This window comes from Peromyscus maniculatus, chromosome 7 (assembly GCF_049852395.1).
Source record: "Peromyscus maniculatus bairdii isolate BWxNUB_F1_BW_parent chromosome 7, HU_Pman_BW_mat_3.1, whole genome shotgun sequence".
Taxonomy (NCBI): Eukaryota; Metazoa; Chordata; class Mammalia; order Rodentia; family Cricetidae; genus Peromyscus; species Peromyscus maniculatus.
The window spans coordinates 97,727,770-97,748,880 of NC_134858.1; positions in this window are offsets into that span (position 1 = coordinate 97,727,770).

The following is a 21,111-nucleotide window of genomic DNA, read 5'->3' on the forward strand; positions in this document are numbered from 1 at the left end:
TGTTTGACTCTGTGAAGCTGTGTTACTGTGCCTGTCTAAAATGCCTGATGGTCTAATAAAGAATGGTAAGGCAAGAGACAGGATAGGCAGGGCTGGAAGGCAGAGAGGAAAAATCTGGAAGAAAGAAGGAACAAGAGAGGGAGGAGGAGGACTTCAGGGGCCAACCACCCAGCTACACAACCAGCCACGGAATAAGAGTGAAAGTAAGGTTACAAGAGTAAGAAAAGGAAAAAGCCCAGAGGCAAAAGGTAGAAAGGCTACTCTAAGTTAAGAAAAGCTGGTTAGAAACAAGCCAAGCTAAGGCTGGGCATTTATAATTAAGAATAAGCCTCTGTTTATGATTTATTTGGGAGTTGGGTGTTGGGCCCCCCAAAAGAGCAGAAACAAACAACAAGAAGTCTTTGCTTTCAGGACACCTCACAGAGTACTTCAACTTTCTGACTCAATAAGCTCCAGGTACATAAATTCACAGAGCAACCCTTCCTTGAGGGATGACTGAATGTATGTGGCTTTTCTTTGGAAGCCCATAATTGTGAATATCTCTGTGAATATCTCTTTTTATCCATTAGAATCCAACTAAACTCTCTCTCTCTCTCTCTCTCTCTCTCTCTCTCTCTCTCTCTCTCTCTCTCTCTCTCTCTCTGTGTGTGTGTGTGTGTGTGTGTGTGTGTGTGACACACACACACATCCTTTTGTGACAGTGATGGGAATTGAACTCAGGGACTTGTGAATGATAAGCAAGTATTCTGCTACTGACCTACATCCCTAACCCCTACCTTGTCCTCAAAGGAAGCCCTGCCTAGATATACCATCACCATTTTTCTGGTACTATGGGTTCTACCACCTGGCACTTATACCACATGACCTTGAACTTGATCATGATATTGTGTTATCCATCTAATATCAACCCACCTGTGCTAACTGTAAACTAAAGTTATATTCCAAGGTACCAACATCCAGCTCTTATATACCTTCTGGTACTGAGCAGGCATATGCTCAGTTTGATTCACCATAGAATGGCTTCAAACAATAGGCTAGCACAAGACTAAAATCAGCCAGAACTGGTTGATGCTGACCCAGGTTATTCTTCTACATCTGCATGCCTGCTTCTGTTTTTACCAAGCAGGAAATCGAGGCTTCATGAAACACTGAGGACACAAACCAGTAAACTCACTCATTTCTGGGATTCTTTAGGCTAAGCATCCTAAAGTAGCTAAATTCAAATATTTTGTCATAAATTGTATTTGCACACAATGTGCACAAATTAATCACTCCTGAATTTGGCTAACTTCAGTCAGACATCTTCCATCAAATCCTAGCAGAAAGAAAAGAGAGGAGGGAAGGGAAATGGGAGGGGGAGAGGGAGGGATGGACGGAGGGAGAGAGAGAAAGGCCTCATACCTAACAGATGACAGGCAGTGCAATACAAAGAGACAAGGAAAATTCCACAAAAGAAAGACCTTGGATTTCTTTCTTATTATTTGGTTTTGTAAAAGGTTTTTAAAGTCAAAGAATTAGGTAGGTAGCAAATTATACAACTGGAGGGAGACAGGGGCCAAAATATAACAATTGTTCCTGCGCAGGTTCTTTCCGCACATAGCAGAAAGGAAGAAATCTGAATGAGAAAGGCAGAATTATTCTTAAGACCTCTCATACTACAAAATCAGTTGGTGAACAGTGTTACTAGCTTGGAGCTAAAAAAAATCATTTCTGAAGTGCATGTTTAGAGTGTGTGGGTTTTTTTAATGCAATAAAAATGGAAAAGAATTTGAGGTAAGGTGGGGGAGGCCCTTCTGCAACAGCGGCTACTTCTGTCTTCAGGCTCTGGGCAAAGATGTTTCGTCCCATCCTTTCAGCAACCCATTATCAGGCCTCTCTCCTCAGCATTATTCTCAAGCAACCTTATCAGACACAAGCATCGGCCTCAGATGCTGTGACTGGAGTCTTGTAATTGTCCCCGTTAGAGCTCAATAGCACCTTGAACCATCAGAGCAATCTCAGCTTTTAAGGAAAGGTCTCCACAAGGAGAAGCGGGGAAGAGAATTTGCCTGTGGCTATGTGCGCTCTTTAATAGCTAACTCTCTTCTGTCCGCCTGCACCACCGAGCCTGTGGAGAGGCAACGAGTCTCTCTATTTATCACTCGGGTCTTCCTAGCAGTGCCTGTTAGGCAATGATCATATTATTTATGACCAGGTGTATGGTGCTGCTGGGGGTAGGGTGGGAAATGATTTCTTTAATGGGCCTTTCACAGATGTGGGAACTTGGGAGATCAAGGTAGGAAAAAATAAAAAAAAAGAATGTGAAGACACCAGCAAACCGTTTGCTGGTATGTGAGAGTCTGCACAGGAAAATAAAATTTATAGCACATATATATGTGTACATGATTAATTATGCAAGTTGAGGAGTCAAGGGAGAGAAGTGTTCTTCAGGCATGTGTCTATCTGCGAGTGAGTAACAGAGTGTTGGCAGAAGGTTTGGCATAGACTTTCAACTTTTAGCACCCTCATCCCTTAGAGCCTCAAAAAAAAAAAAACCCATACTTTTTCCTGCTATAGAACTAACAGAAACTGGATTTATAACCAGAGGACTAATTTTCCAAAGTGAGAAAGTTCAGGACATGAGCAGGAATATCAGGCCCTCGGAATCCTTGTTCTTGAGACCCAGGATTCTACAGTCGCCTTTCCCCATGCCTTAAACGCTACCATGTCAACAGACTAGTTATGCCCAGTTATAACTCCGGAGTGCTAAGAATGACCCTTGCCAGAATCGCTCCTCCTGTGCTGTGCTCTAAATCAAGAGGCACGCTACAATAGACGGAAGGTTGATAAGCTTCCATAGGAGCTCAGGCTGGGAGTTCCCTGACTCAGCAGCCCTCTGGGCAAATGAGAAGGGACAGGCACAGGCAGGTAGGACGTTCTGAATGGAGCTTCTGGACAAATGTCTGATCTGTTTATTCTGACTGGCTGTTAAAACTTATAGACACTGTTTCTCTAACCAACTGTAAGCTGGAGATGGTAACCAAGTCAGAGATCTCCTCAAGGGCCATTAAGAGAAGAGTTCTGCCAAAAGGATAGAGACTTTTCCTCTCTCCATGGAACTTGCTATTCTTTTTGTAAGTGGCCCAGCTGGTAAATATGTGCATTAACAGGATTAAGTCCAGCTGCAAAGTACAGATGTCCAACCACGGTGACTTCAAGGGGATATACTGTGTGTTGTGAAGTCTGAGATTGGGATCTAGCAGATGCCATCCGTAGAGCATGGTGCCTAGCCTCAGAGTTGTCTCCCATTTATTAAATCATGATTGTAGTCCTGGTAATCACATCAGAGTTCCAGTATGGAATCAAGGCATAGGAAAAAGGAAAAGAAGAGAGAAGGCAGAGAGAAGGTACAAAGAAAGGTGTAAAAAGGCACATGCCCAGTAACCCTCCCTAACACATGTGTCCTAGAAACACACATTGCTCAACAACTTCCATTGCTCAGGGCATCTTTACCCACCAACTTCAGACTGTATGTTCTTATCCAGAGTGGATATTAGGGAACAAATGGTCACTAATCTTGAAAAAAACAAACCTAGGACCATGGGACCTGGAAATGGAAGATTTTACCTAAATTGAGAGGATACCTCTATCCCAGGAGACTTAGTCTTGGGACCCTGAAGAAAGACTTTGCAATGGTCAAGACCAGAGTCCAACAACAAGGACAGAACCATCACAGGTAGTCCTTGTTGGAATGGATTTCAGATCAGTGGATTATGTACCCTGCCCTTTCTGAGGCCAATGTCTGTAACAACTCTAGACTCGTGTTACCTGGTATCCCTGTGTCCATCTAACCACTGGAGGCAAGCCCAAGCTCACACTACATGTCCATTTCTTCAGTAGCAACTGATTCTTGAAAGCCCGTGTTTGGCCAAAGTATCCTCTTAGATTTCCTGCAGTAACTAGCAGCCAAGGATTAGGCCTATCTGTGCCCTACATCCATCAGGTCTATTCAGTCCTTCTGAGTCTGCAGCCTGGTAGGACTTGCTTCTGCTTAAATTCCAGCCTGGACTCAATTTCCAGGATCATAGCTCTACACTTACTTTCTATGTCTAAACCTTCACCTTGGGCCTTAAATTCGTTCTATAATTCCTGGATATGGACTTGCCTTCCAGAACCTCTCACTGGCAACAGTTCAGTCATGCTCAGTCCCTGAGACCAGACCTTCCTAGCTTTGGAACATGAATCTCCATATCCAATCTTCCATGCCCAAGCTTTGGTAATGGATAATGGCACTCTGTCTTGGTTCCTGAAATGAATAAATGATTGTTTGTGGTCACTGCCAAATATCCATTATCAATTTAGAGTGTTTCTGGACGATTCTCATCAGGAAAGTAGCTGTTAGCTTTTGGCCCCTAGGAAGGAAGTCTGTTCTGCTGTGGTAGGCATCTTGTTTAGTGCCTACTTCAGAGTAAAACTAGTTGAGCACCACTTAATAGAGTCAAAATTCTGATAAGTGGACAGATGTAAGTACTAGTGTGAAAAGTGCCTGGAGGACCAGCCATATGTATCATAACATAACTTTACATTTCTATCAATGATAACAGAAGTTATTTCCTTCCAAGCCCATCATCTCTACATTATAGAGTAAAAAATGCCCCCGGCACAGCTGAGATTTCCTGTATATACCTGATTTAAGCTCTCTATAAGAACCTAATACTTTAGATAAGCCTTTGAACTTGAAATATCCAAATTATGCTTTTATATCTTGTTTCATTGTTCATTAAATATCTCAAGGAGACCAAGATTTTCTTTCTGGCTGACAGAGTTGATAACATAGAATTGAGGATTAACTTGTCTAACAGAGAAATCTAGAAAATTCCAAGAAACCTTGGGCATGCAATAGCATCGTTGTCTTCATATAAAATTCATTATTAAGCACCTACTTATGTATGGTATTTCTGTGTTCGTGGTGGTTTGTACAATGCTTATCAAACTTTCTCCACTCCACCCTAAGCACAATATTCAAACACAGCCCAGCTTCTGATCTCCATCTCATCTGAAGAAGGAGAAATGAGCCTTCGTCTACAATTGGAGTGGGCAGAAAGGAGGGACTAAGCCATGAAGAGAGAAAGGAGGGTTGCTGGATTCAGCAGCTCCCACCGTCCCTTTCACACCAACCTTGTCTTCTTTGGGCTTCGGTGAAATAAGGAGACTCACAAAAAAGCAATGTGGCCGAGACTTCCAAGTGTCATCATGTACGCTCTGCTCAGCTAATGCTGATCGTGAGGTGAACAGATGGTGCAGGGCTATGTCTAGCAGTGACCACAATTACCAAGTTTCCCCGGTTAGTGCTGCATGTCATGTCCTCAGTGTCTTCTTTCTGTGTGGAAGGCTGACAATAAGGACCCAGAAATGTAGGGCTTTATGATTATTCCTGCCTCCCTGGCTCAAAATGCTGTAAGCGTGTTCATTTTTCAATCCACAGAGTGTCAGTAGTTGGGAAGCCTCTACCGCATCCCTCAGTTGGCTTCCTGATCAACATAGCCACCCAAACAGCTGGAGAATTCTGGTGTGAAGGCAGAAGCACACAGACTAAAAGATCCTGGAAATATTCAATGAACATGAATGTTTAATTGTCCCAAGGTTCCACCTGTGGGCCCTGAGTACAGAGTCACATCACCACAGGGAGCAAGGATCTGGAGGGAAGGAGGGTAGGGATCCCTAGGGAGGGGTCTAACACCACCTCAGTCTATAGCTGTAGGGGATGCATCCCAGCTCCACAGCCAATCCCAAGAATACAGTGTCCCACAGCTTAATAAAAGAGCCCAAGGTAGAATGGTAATTCTTTCCTGCTTAAATCCATCATGCCATGGTTATTAATCAGAGCACAAGAGGCCACATGAACACCTAAAACAACTCAGTGCCCTTAACAGCTCTTCCTCCCTCACACTCTAAAAATACCCTCTGCCACACCCCTCCCTTCCATGACGACATACTTCTTTGCCACTGATGATATGGACCATGTGCTTGGGTCTCATTTTTAATTTCATCCACAAAGTTATTCTCTCAGATTACCATTGTATCTATGCCCACAGCCAAGACCACAGCTCAGCCTAGGCTCCAGGGCTTGAGATCCCAGCTTCATGTTTAGACTGAGTAGAATTTCAAAGTGTGCAACCAAAACCAGAAGCTAAAACATGAGGACTCTAAAAACACCTTGGGCCACCTCATTCTGTTTTAATCTGGAAAACTGAATAGCAGCATCAGAGCGTTATTAGATCTCTCTTTTGTGAGTTCAGGGGAAGGGTAGAACGTGTTGCCTTATGTGCAACTATAAAGTAAAGCAAGCCTCCAAACAAAGGCAGATAGGTCCAATAGAAACCTAAAGCTGGGAATCACAGACCCATGTAGGTGAGAAAGTGGTCACTTTAGTGGCAAGAATCATGGGCTCTCAGAGAGAAGCACTGGCTAACTAGAGCAGCTGCAGGCCATAGTTACTATTCTCGATGCTTTGGGCACTCCTCTTAGTGTCTTGGCACCTGATCATTGAGTTGCACCATAGTCTTTAACCTAGTTAGATTGCTTCTACATTTCTACCACTCTCCCTTGAACTCAGAGTCACTCACACCCATTAAATACCCAACTTGGAGCAGAGGACTATACAGACTTGCTGGCCTCTGGAATCTCTTGGCCAGAGAGGCCAGACTCAATTTATCCCCACTGTGGCTTAGAGGGATATACCTTCCATCTTTGCTGGGTCCTTGTAGATCCATATACTTATCTACATCTTTCAGAAAAGCCACAAGAAAGAATGTTCCTCAGAGCTCTGTAAAAGAAATATCTCACAGATCCCACACCATGGCCCACAGAAATTAATATTATACTTTAAAAGAGACAGAATTATCAGTTTTCTTGCAAGTTCTAGACAGTATGCTAGACACACCCATTGTGAGAATTTACAATTTAATGCTTACTTAGACTTCACACTTAGACTTCATTCGTTTTTTTTTTTTTTTTTTTTTTTTTTTTCTGATCGATGATGGACTAAGAGTGAGAAAGTTCAAATAATTTGCATCATCGTACCACACTAGGAAGTAGCCTGGCCAGTATTCAAACTACCTGACTTATGTATTCCATGATGGGTACGATCAAGTTCAAACTGATGCTATGACGGTATTGCCCACCCACATTTGCCTACCTGTCTTCGTCCAACACTGAAGAACAAGGGTCTTCATCTTGTGAAACATAATGATCCTAGTGAACTGATAGTAGTTAAGGCAATACTTCTTACCCTTCCTCTAAACTCAAAAATAATGGAGATCTAGTAACACTCTGAGGCTACTGTTCAGTTTTTCAAGATTAAAACAGAATAAGGTGATTTTAGATTCTTGATTTGCCCAACACACAGGGACATTGTGTATCTTTTCACTTTTCCATGGAAACCAATGCTTATGTCCCACCCTAGAAATGAAGATTTGGTTTTCATCTCAGCTTCCTAAGCAAAGAATCTACTTTACTATAATAACATTTGCTAAAAGTTTTGGCTGTCACTGCTCGTGGTTCTTAATGGGAAGGTTTTTGCACCAAGAAAATGCAATGGCTGGCCTTTGGGTTCAGGATCCAATCTCCAGATTGGCTTCCCCATCTTCTGCTGTTCTTAGTAGTGGGCAGAGCTCATGGTATGGTATAGATTCCTAAACATAATTAGGCCATCAACTCAAAAACCTTAGTGACTTCAGGAAAATGAGTACCAGGCCTGGAAAGTCCCACATCATAGCCTTGAAGCTGACGCAAAGCTGAACATCACCTATAGAGTTTGGGTGGGTCAAGGCAAGTCCAGGTGGTTTTCTCCAACTCCAATCCCCAAGTTAGAACAATGCTCAGCACACACAACATTTGGATGCTTGGAAATGAGAAGCTGGGTTTGTAAACACAGGAGTTTTCTTCAAGTTCTTCCCATCCTTACTACTGTCAGGCTCTCAGCTGTCATCTCTGCTGTCACCGATGGTGAGCTAACACTTACCTAACCATAGTCTTCTAGACTGTGGATGGGCAAACAGGAACCACATCTGCCACAAAGCCTGATTTCCACAGTCTGCAAGTTATGGGTGATTTTAAGTTTTTAAACGTTTGGACAAAACGTAAGTTAGATGCATTCAGCATGTCGAGATTATGTAAGGTTCTAATCCCAGCACTGTACCTGGAGTGCTGTCGTCCAATGGCATGGGTTAGCAGTTGAGACAGGTTGCAGAGTATTCAAGGTCTGAGATATTTCCTCACACTTTTGCTTCTTAAAAATGTTTCTTGACCCCTGATCTAGACCATAGGTTCTCTGGGGAACCATTATACTCACCCTATTGAATAAAAAACTGAAGTTGGGGCTTAGTGTCTTAGGGTTACCATTGCTGTGATAAAGCATCATGATCAAAACAACTTGGGGAGGAAAGGGTTTATTTAACTTCACTTCCATACCACTGTTCCTCCAAAGTCAGTTAGGGAAGGAACTCAAAGAAGGCAGGAACCTGGAGGCAGGAGCTGATGCATAGGCCGTGGAGGGGTGTTGCTCACAGGTTTGCTCCCCATGGCTGACTCAGCCTGCTTACTTATAGCCATTTAGCTCCATGATAGTACCATACACAACGGGGTGTGTTCATTCCTTGACTCTGTATCCCATAATGGGTATGATCAAGTCCAAACTGATGCTTTGACAGTATTGCCCACCCACATTTGCCTACCTGTCTGCGTCCAACACTGAAGAACAAGGGTCTTCGCTTTGTGACACATAATGATCCTAATGAACTGATGGTGGTTAAGGCAATACTTATTACCCTTCCTCTAAACTCAAAAAAGATGGAGATCTAGTAACACTCTGAGGCTACTGTTCAGTTTTTCCAGATTAAAACAAAATAAGGTGATTTTAGATTCTTGATTTGCCTGACACACAGGGACATTTTGTAGCTTTTCACTAATTAAGAAAATGCCCATTGGCTTGCCTACTGCCTGATCTTATGGAGGTATTTTCTTAATTGAGGTTCCCTCCTCCTGCACACTCAGCAATCAGTTTCTATGGCCTTCCAAGTGAGGCACCTGGAATCTGAGGATCACTAGCCTGAGATAAAAGGGGGAACCAATCTTTGTTAAACATTTATTAAGCACTGACTCTCAGCTTTTCTGCTAAGAAAATTTAGCCTGCTATGTTCAGAGGTTGTAATACTGTGGCTACCAAGAGGACAGAAAGGATCAGGCTGAGGAAAGACTTCTCGGTGGCTGTTGTTTCTATTGCCAAATATCTACAGGATTTAAAAAAAAAAAAAAAAAAAAAAAAGTGGCATAACTAGCAATCCGGAGCAAGATAGCAGAGCATCCCTCCTGGGGCACAGGGGTGGGGTGTGTTGGGGAATTGTGGGCTTTAAGGTAAAAATGGGTCCTTAAATATTTGATTTTCTTTCCAGTCACTGGCCACTTTCTATTTGGTTTGGGGCTGAAATTAGACCGCTTGTAAGTAACTGGAGAGGGTGTTTACCCAGAGAATTAGTCCAGCTTTCTTTGTGCGGGGGGGATTAGCGCCAAGCAGTGGATGAGGCTCCGTTTCAGGTTAGAGGGGTTCCGGGTTTGCTAGCTCCAGGCCAGGACTAATTATCATAGGATGGGGGCCATTAAAGGGCTTAACTACCAGCGCCCCCCTTCCAGCGCCGGATTAGCCTTTCGCCTGCAGCTCTGGGCCGATAACCATTCCCAGGTCTGTCTGCCCTGGGAGGCTATGTGAGCCCCCAAACGGCAGCTACTTAAGAGTTCCCACTGCACAGCACGTGGACAGACTGGGGGGGGGGGCGCGGGGGCGCTCCACCTGTGCAGATGTAGCATAGCTCTGGTGCAGGTGTGGCAGCAGCATCCCAAGAGACGGGCAGGGAGCAGGGGCCGGGCTGACCCAGCCAGAAGCCAAGGTTGTGGGAAATAAAGCCACCCCCACTCCCAGCCCTCCCCTTCCCACTCCATTCCACCCCCACCCTCCCACCCTCATCCCACCCTCACCCCCGCCTGGGATGAGGCAAGTAAATTGCTTCACTTTCCTGAATCTCCAGTAGGAAATCAAAACAAAGTATTCTCTAGTTAAAGGGCTTGGAGCCTGGGTATCCTGGCTCCATTAAGGACACAGTGTGAGAGCTGACAAGGGAGAGTCAAGCGGACAAACCTGCTGGAATGACGGGGCTCACAGCATTTCTTTTCCTTCTTCCAGAACTTTCCAACAGGAAGACCACATTTATTGTTGGTAGCATTACTGGAGGAGGGAACAAAAACAGGTTTGAGGAGCGTTTACAGTCACTGTGTGGGCCAGGACACCAAAGCTCAGATTACTACCTTTCCACTGTCTGCCTCCAAAGATAGGTTGTTTGGGGCAGATTGACCTCTAACTCAACATGTAGTCCAGCAAAATCTTGAACTCCCCCTGGTCCTCACGCCTCCACCTCCCAAGTGCTGGGAATATAAGCATGCACCACCATGCCTGCCTCTCGGGGTTATTCTGGTTAGAGAAACTCTGCTTTCAAAAAGTACATAAATGGTGGTTACCAAAATAATACAGACAATTTTAGGTTGGTAGAAATATGGGTGATCTTTTAAATTTTCTGTGTGTTTGTGAAAGTCTGTAGTCAAAACGTACAAAATATTAAACCAAACCCCACACCACTTAGACTCTTGTTTTATCCCTTTGTATGGGTAGAGAGGTCCCATATTGACCAGGACCACTCTTCAGGTATGTGAGGCAATCACCCGGGGCCGAAGCATTGCATAGAAGGGCTTAGAGAAAAAAGCTGGCTCGGAAGTGGGACCTGAATTGTGGTCTTCAGGTCTACATTGCTGCTTCATTTTTCCATGGAGACAACGAGATTATGAGGGCTGTTTAATAAATCTCAGTCAGTCAACTATGGTCACTGGTCATAATCACTCCAATTATTCTGGTTAGTTTTGTGAAATCAGCTGCTGTGGGATGCCTTTCTGTATGTTGTTCCCATTGGTTAATAAATAAATAAACTGCTTTATCCTATGGCAAGGCAGCTTAGAGGCAGGCAGGAAAGGCAAGAGACAGGAAAGAGAAAGGTGGAATCTGGAGAGACACTAGCTAGCCGCCCAAGGAGCAACATGTAATGGGACTCAGATAAAGCAACAGAACACATGGCAAAACACAGATTACTAGAAACAGGTTAATTTAAGATATAAGAATGAGCTAGCGCGAGAGGCCTGCCATAGACCATGCAGTTTGTAAATAATGTTAAGCCTCTGGATGATTATTTTATAAGCGGCTACGGGACTGCGGGGCTGGGAGGACCAGAGAAACCTTCCCACTACAATCAACTTTAGTAATTTGAAAACATACCAAGAATATTTTCAGCTGCCAATTTACTTTCTAAATGCTTGAAAATAATCTGGACATGGAAAGGATTCCACAATATGTGGAAACTCTGGATCTCCATTGTAGCAAACAGAAGCACAACAGTGGGTTGAATCTGTAGATGTAAAGACCTTGCCCATGCTGCATTTGGCACTCAGTTAGTCACAAAGCACAGGCCCTTGCTGACATTTTGCCAAGTGATTAGCCCTTTGTGATATGCTTTCTAGGACATGCCAGTTTTGATTCTGGTTTATGAGTCCAGGAGCTAAGAGCAATTCAACTCAATTCATTAAACATCAATTGAGTGCCTACAATGTGGTACCCACCATGCCAAAGGATGATAAGGCAAGGTCTTGCCAAAAACAGTGAGCAAGAGGCAGCTCATCCTAGAAGACTTGGAACAATTATATGACAGTGTCCCTATGACCTTACCAATCTGCTCACATCCCACCTCCAGGCTCTATGGAGGATTCAGCTGACTAAGCTCAATACAATCCAAAAGGTTAAAATAGTGAGTAGTGTTTCTGGAAAATTGCCAGTCTCTGAGGTTTGTTTTCATCCTGTGCATTGTTAAGCAAATAAATAAACAACAGAACTGAAAAGAATAGAATGTACTTTGGCTATTATTTCAAAAAACAAAATACAAAAATCAGGCAATGGTAAGAAAATCAAAGTCAGAATGAACTAGTGTTGACTATTGAACATAATCATATTTGCATCCCTTTAGTGAATATTTGTTGAGCAAATCCCATACAAAGGAATAGTACTTGCTATTATAGAATTAAAAAAATACAAAGAATAAAAGATGAACTCTAGACTCTTGTGGTGGTTTGAATAAGCATGTCTCCCACGGGTTCAGATATTTAAATGGTTGGTTCCCATTGTTGGAACACTTTAGGAAGGATTTGGAGGTATGGCCTTATTGGAGGAAGTGTGTACTGAGGGCAGGCTTCCAGGTTTCAAAAGCCTGACCTGTTTATTTCTGCCTCATGTCTGTGGATCAGGATGTAAGTTCTCATCTACTGTTCCATTGCCCTGCCTGCCTGCATGCTGCCATGCTCCTTGCCATGATGATCATGGACTCTAACCCTCATGGAGCTGTGCACCTTATAAACCCTTTTATCAGTTGCCTTATACAAGGTGTCTCTTCACAACAATAGATAAGTGACTAAGACAATATCTTGGGTTGAAAAGTATACATAAATAATTATAATCAAAACTAGGCTATAGAAATTTGAAGGAAGGTGATGTAACAGAATCTGAGATGGGTTCTGAGAGATGGAATGACTTGAATTGGGCCTGTTCAAGATTGGCAGGATAAATAATTCTTCTAAGTTTTTCAGGTCAGGTGTTTTATCACAGCTACAAAAGATGAACAACACATAGTAATGAGAGCAGAGCATGCATTGTCACACGTGGAGATACAGAAAACAAACCAAAAGAGCAGCAGAGAAAAGGCAAAATGCCTAAAGAGCATAGCTATCAGATTGTGAGGAGCCCAGGACAATTCACAAAGGTGAAAAGAATCTTTTATTCTAAGTTTTCTCTGAAAGGAATACTGCGCATGCTTTAGAAAAAGAACTTTTTTAATGGTATGTATGTATGATATGCCTTTTGCATGGATGTGTCCACATATGGGGGCACACATGTGTCAGATATGTCTGTGTATGTGTTTGCATGCATGTGGAAGCCCAAAGTTGGTATCAAGTATCTTCCTGGGACACTCTTCATTTGGTTTGTTGAAGCAGGATCTCTCACTGAACTCAGAGCTCATGGACTTGAGTTAGTCTAACTGTCCAGCTTGTCCTAGGATGCCCTATCTCTCACTCCTGAGTACAGGGATTACAGGCAGCCACTATGCCTACATGGCTTTTACATGGGTCTTGGGAATCTGAACTCCAGTCTTCACACTTACACAAGTGCTGTATCCACTGAGCCATCCTCTGAACCCAGATAAAAGGAGTTGAATCGACAAGGAGTGCATAATGGAAGGGACATTGATGTTTGGAGAAAATGATAAATATTTTGGCAAATTCAAAAGTATTGACTAAATGAAACAATAATAATTATACAGGAAAATAGTAACTGCATGACAGAGAGAGAGACAGAGACAGAAGAGGAAGAGAATATTAAACAACAATAATTAAAGTAAGGAAATTGAAATTGGTGCATTTTTGCATTGCTCACAACTAGAAGTATTGCTCAGTTATTTTCTGTGAACTCACACAAGTGCCAAAAACACAGGAATAGAAGGCAAATTTTCTAAAGCATTGTAAGGAGAAGTAAATTCAAAGAGCTCACTTTAAAAGACAGAAAAAAGAAATAAAGATGATTAAATAAATATAACAATTAGAGTAAGATTACAAAATTTAAGTATTAAAAATAATAGATATAAATGTATACCAATGTGATTCTGTATGTAAAGGAGAAAAGCTGAGACTCAAGAGCACACTTTGAAGAACAAATATTACAGATCAAAAGACACTTTAAAACAGTTACAGAAATGTTAAGAATATTGGTATGGAAATAGATGCTTTAAATCAAATGCTGGGGAAATGAAAGGCAACATAATTTTGCTAACATAAGAAAAAGGCTTAATGGTTAAAAAAAAAAAAGATTCAGGGAATCGATAGAAAATGGTTAAAAGAACAATTCAGTGGGAAGATAAAATAACCCTGAACCCAATTTCAACTAACCATCTTAAGTCACAAAACAAATTAAGCAAATTAAAAGCGGAGATTAAAATCCTTTACATTGTATCTCGATTCTCAGTAATTAATGTATCAATTAGACAAAAGCATTGGGGATACTGAAGTGTTACTAATATAAATAAAACCTTGGTTTTAATTGACATGTAGTTTTACACCCAACATCTCCACAATGTGTGACCATTTCATGCATATGTGGGACATTCATAAAGATTGACTGCACATGGGCCATGAAATAAGCCTCAGTGCCCTGAAAATAATATTGTCTATAAAACATGTTCTGACCAAAAAGAACAAAACATGATAAAAAGAAGTCATGGTGGTTCATGCCTGCCAGAACTTGGGAGGTGAAATCAGAAGGATCAGGAGTTCAAGCCAGCTTCAGCTACATAGCAAGATCAAAGCCAGCCTGAACTTCATAAGATCCTGTCTAAAACACTTCACACATATAAAAGTAATAAAACAATAAATCAGTAAGGGAAATGTTATAAAATCTTAAATATCCTGAAATTTATATAAAGATACAAATAAATATATCATAATAAAAATATTTAGAGCTAATCAAGAGAACAAAAACAAAAATTTAAATAGTTAATAAAATAATACAAATTTTAAAAAAAATGAAATAATGTATCCTTAAGATTAGGCTGCTAGAAAATGGATGGAACTAGAAAAAATCATCCTGAGTGAGGTAACCCAAACCCAGAAAGACAGTCATGGTATGTATTCACTCATAAGTGGATTCTAGATATAAAATAAAAAACAATCAGACCACAACCCATAGAACCATGGAGGATATAACCCTAGGACGACTGTGGCTTATAATAAATTTTGGTTTTACTCAATTATTGGAAAAAAAAAATACCCAAACGAATGGAAACACATCAACTATGAACCAAAGGCTGAGGGGCCCCCAGCTGGATCAGGCCCTCTGAATAGGTGAAACAGTTGATTGGCTTGATCTGTTTGGGAGGCAACGAGGCAGTGGGACTGAGTCCTGTGCTCATTGCATGAGTTGGCTGTTTGAAACCTGGGGCTTATGCAGGGACGCTTGGCTCAGTCTGGGAGGAGGGGACTGGACCTGCCTGGACTGAGTCTACCAGGTTGATCGCAGTCCTCGGGGGAGGCTTTGCCCTGGAGGAGGTGGGAATGGGGGGTGGGCTGGGGGTAAAGGGAGAGGGTGGGAGGGGGGAGAACAGGGGAACTCATGGCTGATATGTAGAACTGAATGGTATTGTAAAATAAAAAATAAATAAATAAATAAAAAGATTAGGCTGCTAGAGTAAGACTTCAGAAAGCCACAGCCTTAAGTTTCTGGGCAATGATGGTGGATTTGCCTAATTTACCTTAAAACCACTTGAAAATTGACCAGTAAGGTTGAAGTGAAAGGCAAAAGGTAAGGCAGCAATGTAAGATTACCAACTGGCCACCTCAGAAGGTGCAACCCCCTTAATACCAGAGGTGCGCCGGAACAGTGGAGATCTGCGGAGTCAATATCCCCAGATGAAGGCAAGTCGGGGGCACAGACATTTTCGGCATTACTGTTTCTCTTGTGGCATTTACTAATTTGAACATTGTGAATGAAAAGATGAAAGCTATGCAGAGAAAAGTGGCTGAGAGGGTCAGAGTGAGCAGAGCTTTTAGCCGGTTTGTGGGGTTGGGAGAAACAAAACATCTTTTACAAAGGACAAGAGGCCCTCCTAATGAACAGTCTCAATTTTCTCCTGAAAACCTGAAGGATTAGTCCTTGGGAATAAGAATGAATTAGGAACATAGGAGCCTATAAAAGGAACCAACACAAAGGGGAAATGCCGCAAAATACCAGAAGAAAACTATGACCTATTACTTATCCTTTTAAACTATAGCCCTAGTAAGAGGTTAGGCTAGGGATATTTTCAGTTATTTCTAGTATCAAGATCTTACACCTGCCTGGACCTTTTCTCAAAAAGACAATGGAGCATATGCTCCATCAAAATGAGGAATATAAAATTAGGGATTCAAACAGATTTGTGGCAGGAGAAAGCCCCTGAATGACAGTCACAGGAGTTCTTGGCAGGGCAGTGAAGGAGTGGGGACAGCAGTCTAGACTGGAAGAGGTTGGAAGTCTTTAGAGGTATTTATATAGGAAGGTGGAATTAGTGTGTGGTGTGCCTGCAGGTACCAAGAGAAGTTTTAGATCGCTGGTTGGGAGGACAAATTAGAACTAATAGACAACTAAGCAAATAAGAAAACAAGAAATCATAAAGTCCAGGCATAAGTGCAGGAAAATGACTCTTATGCTACAAAATAAATACTTGGTTTCTCTGCCAAGGAAATTAGATAATACTATAATTCCACTACTAAATAATAGAGATTTAAACAAGTAAAAAATGAGTTGTATTTAGAGGTTTGAGTATAGAGGACAGGAAAGGGTATAAAAGAGTGATGAATCTTCAGTTTTCAAAGAAGAAAGTGACAAGTAGTGTCTGGAAATGAAAAAGTTGAAAGTAGCAATATAATCACATCCTCCAGAGAAATGAAGATTTAAAAGGTACCTTAGAAGGCTAAAACAGATGTGTGGTCTTGAAGGAGGAGCATATGGATATTCTCGCTTGCTTGCTTGCATGCTTGCTTTTTTACAATGACTTCTGGAAAAAGTCATTTCTCTAGTTATATAAATTTTTATTTGATAAACATTTAAAAGGAAAGCATGGAGGTGAAGAGATGGCTCAGTGTTAAGAGTGTGAACTACTTTTGCAGAGGGCCAGAGTCTGGCACTCAGCACCCACATCTGGTGACTCACAACCACCAGTGACTCCAGCTCCTGGGGATCTGACACCTTCTTCTGGCCTCTGTGGGCACATGGACACAAACAGATACACATACACATAAATAAAACAAATAAACCTTTAAAAATTCTAAGCACATAGCTAAATAAATTGGAAAGTTAGCAGTTTTTAATGCCACTGGATATGTGTATATATTATTTACTGTATATACTGGAAAGTTAAGGGCATATGTGATATATAAATGTCTAACTGTCCATATTCCACACTTAGGTCACAAATATGGCATACTCTACTTATCTTTTTTCATTTCTTTTCTAACAATAAAGCTTAAGCAGATGTCTACTACCAAGCACAAAACTACATTCTTGTTTGGTGGTGGCTGCATGGCATTCCATCGTAGAGATTTGCTGTCCTTTACTAATCAGAGATACAGTAATAGACTTATGTCCCCCACCTTTTTTACTTTTGTACACAATTATTAAACTTAAAACTTATTTATGTAGTATGCATGCACATCTGGAAGTTAAACTCTTATACATAAAATCATTGAGTTGAGCCTGCCAAACTTCCCTCGGAAGAATTTGCATTGAGTTTCTACCTCACTTGACAGTTGTGAAAATATTTACTTTCCAACTATTCAGTACATTAGAAAAGTTTGATATGACAGATAAAGCAAGGTATCTTGCTTTTATTTCAATGCATGGGTTTATGATTATATGTCAAGTTGTGCTGACCATCACATATATCCTCTGGTTGTTTATTATTATTTTTATGAGTTCATAGTTTATGTCTAAAAATTTGATCCAAGTAATTTATTTAATGTAATAAATAAGGGAGTAATTGGGGCTTACTTTGTTTCAAATGGCTAGCCAGTTTCCATAACATCATTTGTTGACAGTTCTATCACTTTTAAACTAATGCATAATGCCACATTCCATAAATCAGATTCCCGTGTGTGCCAGAATCTCTCTGAACTGTCTTTTCCAGTGATGTTTGCTTTATGTGCTAATACTACATAGTTTTAACTATAGTGAATTGTATGCTAACTATTTGGCAAAAAAAAAAAAAACCTTATAACTAATTTTTTTATTTCAAAAATTTCCAGTTGTCTTTCTTTTACATTGTATTTCTTTGCTGTGAGTTCCTTTCTTTGTGTTTGATTCCAGAATGTTCATCATTGAGCAACATTCAGAAGCATTGTCAGACAATTTCAATGTCTGTGTCAGCTCACAATTGATGTTTATCGATTGCTTTTCCCAGGCTTGTTGCATTTTGTGTTCTTCAGAGGCCATTTAATTCTGATTGCACTCTGCATATTTTGAGTATCATATTAGGAGACTCTGTGTTGTTTCTAACCTATAGCAATGTGGATACTTTTACTTCACAGTCTGTATTGGTTGCTTCTCTGTAGCTGTGATAAAAGAACCACGGCCAAGGCAACTTAAAGAAGGCTCCAGAGGGTAAGAGTTGGTAATGGCAGGGGAACGTGGCAGCAAGCTGCAGACATGGTAGATGGCTGCATTAGTTACTTTGTATCTTTGATTGCAAGAACAAGGAAACAGAAAGAGCAAAGAGGAAGTGGGGAGAGTCTATAAACACCCAAAGTCCACCCCACCCCTCACCCGATAAGTACTTCCTCCAGCAAAGGTTCCATGACCTCCCCAAACAGCACCACCAGCTGAGAAGCCAGTGTTTAAATATCTGAGCCTATAGGAGACATTCTTATTCAAATCACCATCTAGTCCATTAATTTGGACGGTTCTGGGTTAAAGCGATTATCACATGGCTGTTGTGAGGCTCTGGTTCCAGCATCACTTTAGATGTCAATGGTGTCTCAGGGCTATTTGCAATACTCTCACTTGAACTCAATAGTTTTTGGTCTTTAATCTGACCAGATCCCTGGGGTTCGGCTGTTCTTTAAGCCTGTGGGATACAAACTAGGAACAGATTCTTCCATGTCCAGTTTAGAGGTGAACATAGAAATTCATCAGGATACGTGATGTCACCTTCCCAAGTTCCTCACTCATCAGGATCTCCCCAATACTTTTCATTTTCCAAGGGCTCCTTTCTTAAATTCTATGACCAGAAAATGACCAATTCCCTTCTTGAAGCCCATTTGCTAGCCACTGAAAGGCAGAAAAAGGAAAAAAAGACATGTAACCAGGCTTGACTCTCTCTTCTTGGAATAGTAGCTTTCTTGGATAGAAAGAAATCTCCCAGTTTTGACTCTTTCAAGCTCCCATAGCTATCATGGTTGCTGCTGCCCCAGGATTACCTGGGGGCTGGCATGCAATAAAATGGAAGCAGCAAAGTGAGGGATTTGTGCAGTGTCTCTGAACATTAGGGAACAGGCTTTTCTTTTCTCAAGTGAGATTTAGAAGGATTTTTCTGAAGCTCTCTGTCTGTATCCCCCAGTGGTCACTTTTGGGTTTCTGCCTGTATTAAAATAACATGGAGCAAAAACAGATGAGAAAACACGCACACACACACACACACACACACACACAGAGACAGAGACACAGAGAGAGACACAGAGAGAGAGAGACAGAGAGACAGAGAGTCAGAGAGAGAGAGAGAGAGAGACAGAGAGAGAGAGAGACAGAGAGAGAGAGAAAGAAAGAGAAAGAGAGAAAGAGAAAGAGAGTAAACTCAGCACTCCTTGTGCGGTTTCCTTGTCAAAATCCTTGGGCTTGTAAAACATTCTGTGAAGGACAAGTGTTTATGTAGTAGCAGACACTGGGAAGGAAAGGGTGGACTGACTTATGCTGTCTTACCCAGAATCCAAACTCCTATCATTTTTACTTTTCATCTTTACCTTGTGTCATCCTGTTCTTGTCTTTTTTTCCCCTAAGAATTAGCAGCATTTTTGAAATGCTGTAAAACCTAGGTGGGATGAAATGTACAGAGCTTAAGAAAATAATGTCGTGTTTTATTTGTTTGTTTGGTTTTCTCTGGCTGAGTAGTGCAGGCAGGCCTCAGACTCACAACCTTGCCTGGCCACCTAGTGCTACAATTATGCTTAAGTGCCAGCATGCCTGGCTTGTTTTGACTGCATTCAGGTAATCACCAAGCTACTCTAGAAACAGTTACCTTCATTCCAAGACACGAATTTACTCCCTGTCTCGGTGAGCCTTCAGTCCCGCTAAGAGTAGCCACTAATTGTTTCACATCACAGAATTGTCTCATCTGCTCCAGCATCACTTGCCACTTTTCTCTTGGGTAGTTACTTCTTTTATGTCTGATCTGTTGTCAATATCATTCAAAACAGACTTTGTTTCGGGGATTTTTTTTTTTCAACTGCTGGTGTTCCATTTAGATCTTTTTAGAATTTCTGTATCTTTTCTGATAGCCTCCATTTCTTCATCCATTATATAATAACTTATAAATTATTTACCATTTTTATTACTACTCCAACATACAGTTCACTCACAAATTTGTTTCTATTACCTACTTTATCCTCTTAAAAAATTTCTCTTTCTCTCCTCTTTTAAGATTTACTCTTTGTTTATCTGTGTATGTGTGTGTGTGTGGGGGGGTGGGATTTCTGATAAATTCCCCAGGGATGCTGAACTGGGATGACAGAGAATTTGTTGGTTTAAAATTTGTCTTCAAGAAACCAGGTACAGACCCATCTACCACTTTTTCAACAGACTTCCTGCAAATATGGTCTGTGTTTCCTTGTCTTTCCTGGGCCAAGAGTGTACTGTCTGCACACTTCAGCTTCTAAAAACAAGGGATTTAATTCTCATGTGTGGGATGAGTCACCTATCAGACAGAAACCTGCAGACTTCCTGACATCTTCACATGGCCTTCATCCATGTCCACTAAGAGCTTTGGTAGCAATTTTCCATGGCTTTGCCTCAGTCTATTTCACTTAACAACTTTCATATTATTTGAAAGGTTTGTCCACTGTCTAGATATTCTGAATTTCATTTTCAGCTAATTACATAAAAGACATGGAGATGAGAACACTGTCTTAGTACCAGGAATAAATTTACCAGTACTGCTCCTACACCCACTTTAATTCTCAATATATTTTATGTTTAGATATACCAATCATTTGCCTCTTTTAATGTATCAGTCAGTATATGTTAAGGATATATACAGTAACAAACATTCCTACAAATCTTAGTAACATTAAACATCAATTTTTTTTTCACTTACTTTGCATGTGTGTTATAGTGTGGTGGAGCCAGGTTAACAGAGTAGGCTCACCAAGCCAGATACAAAATTAGAGAGAGCAAGGTACAGCAAGATTCTTAGATCT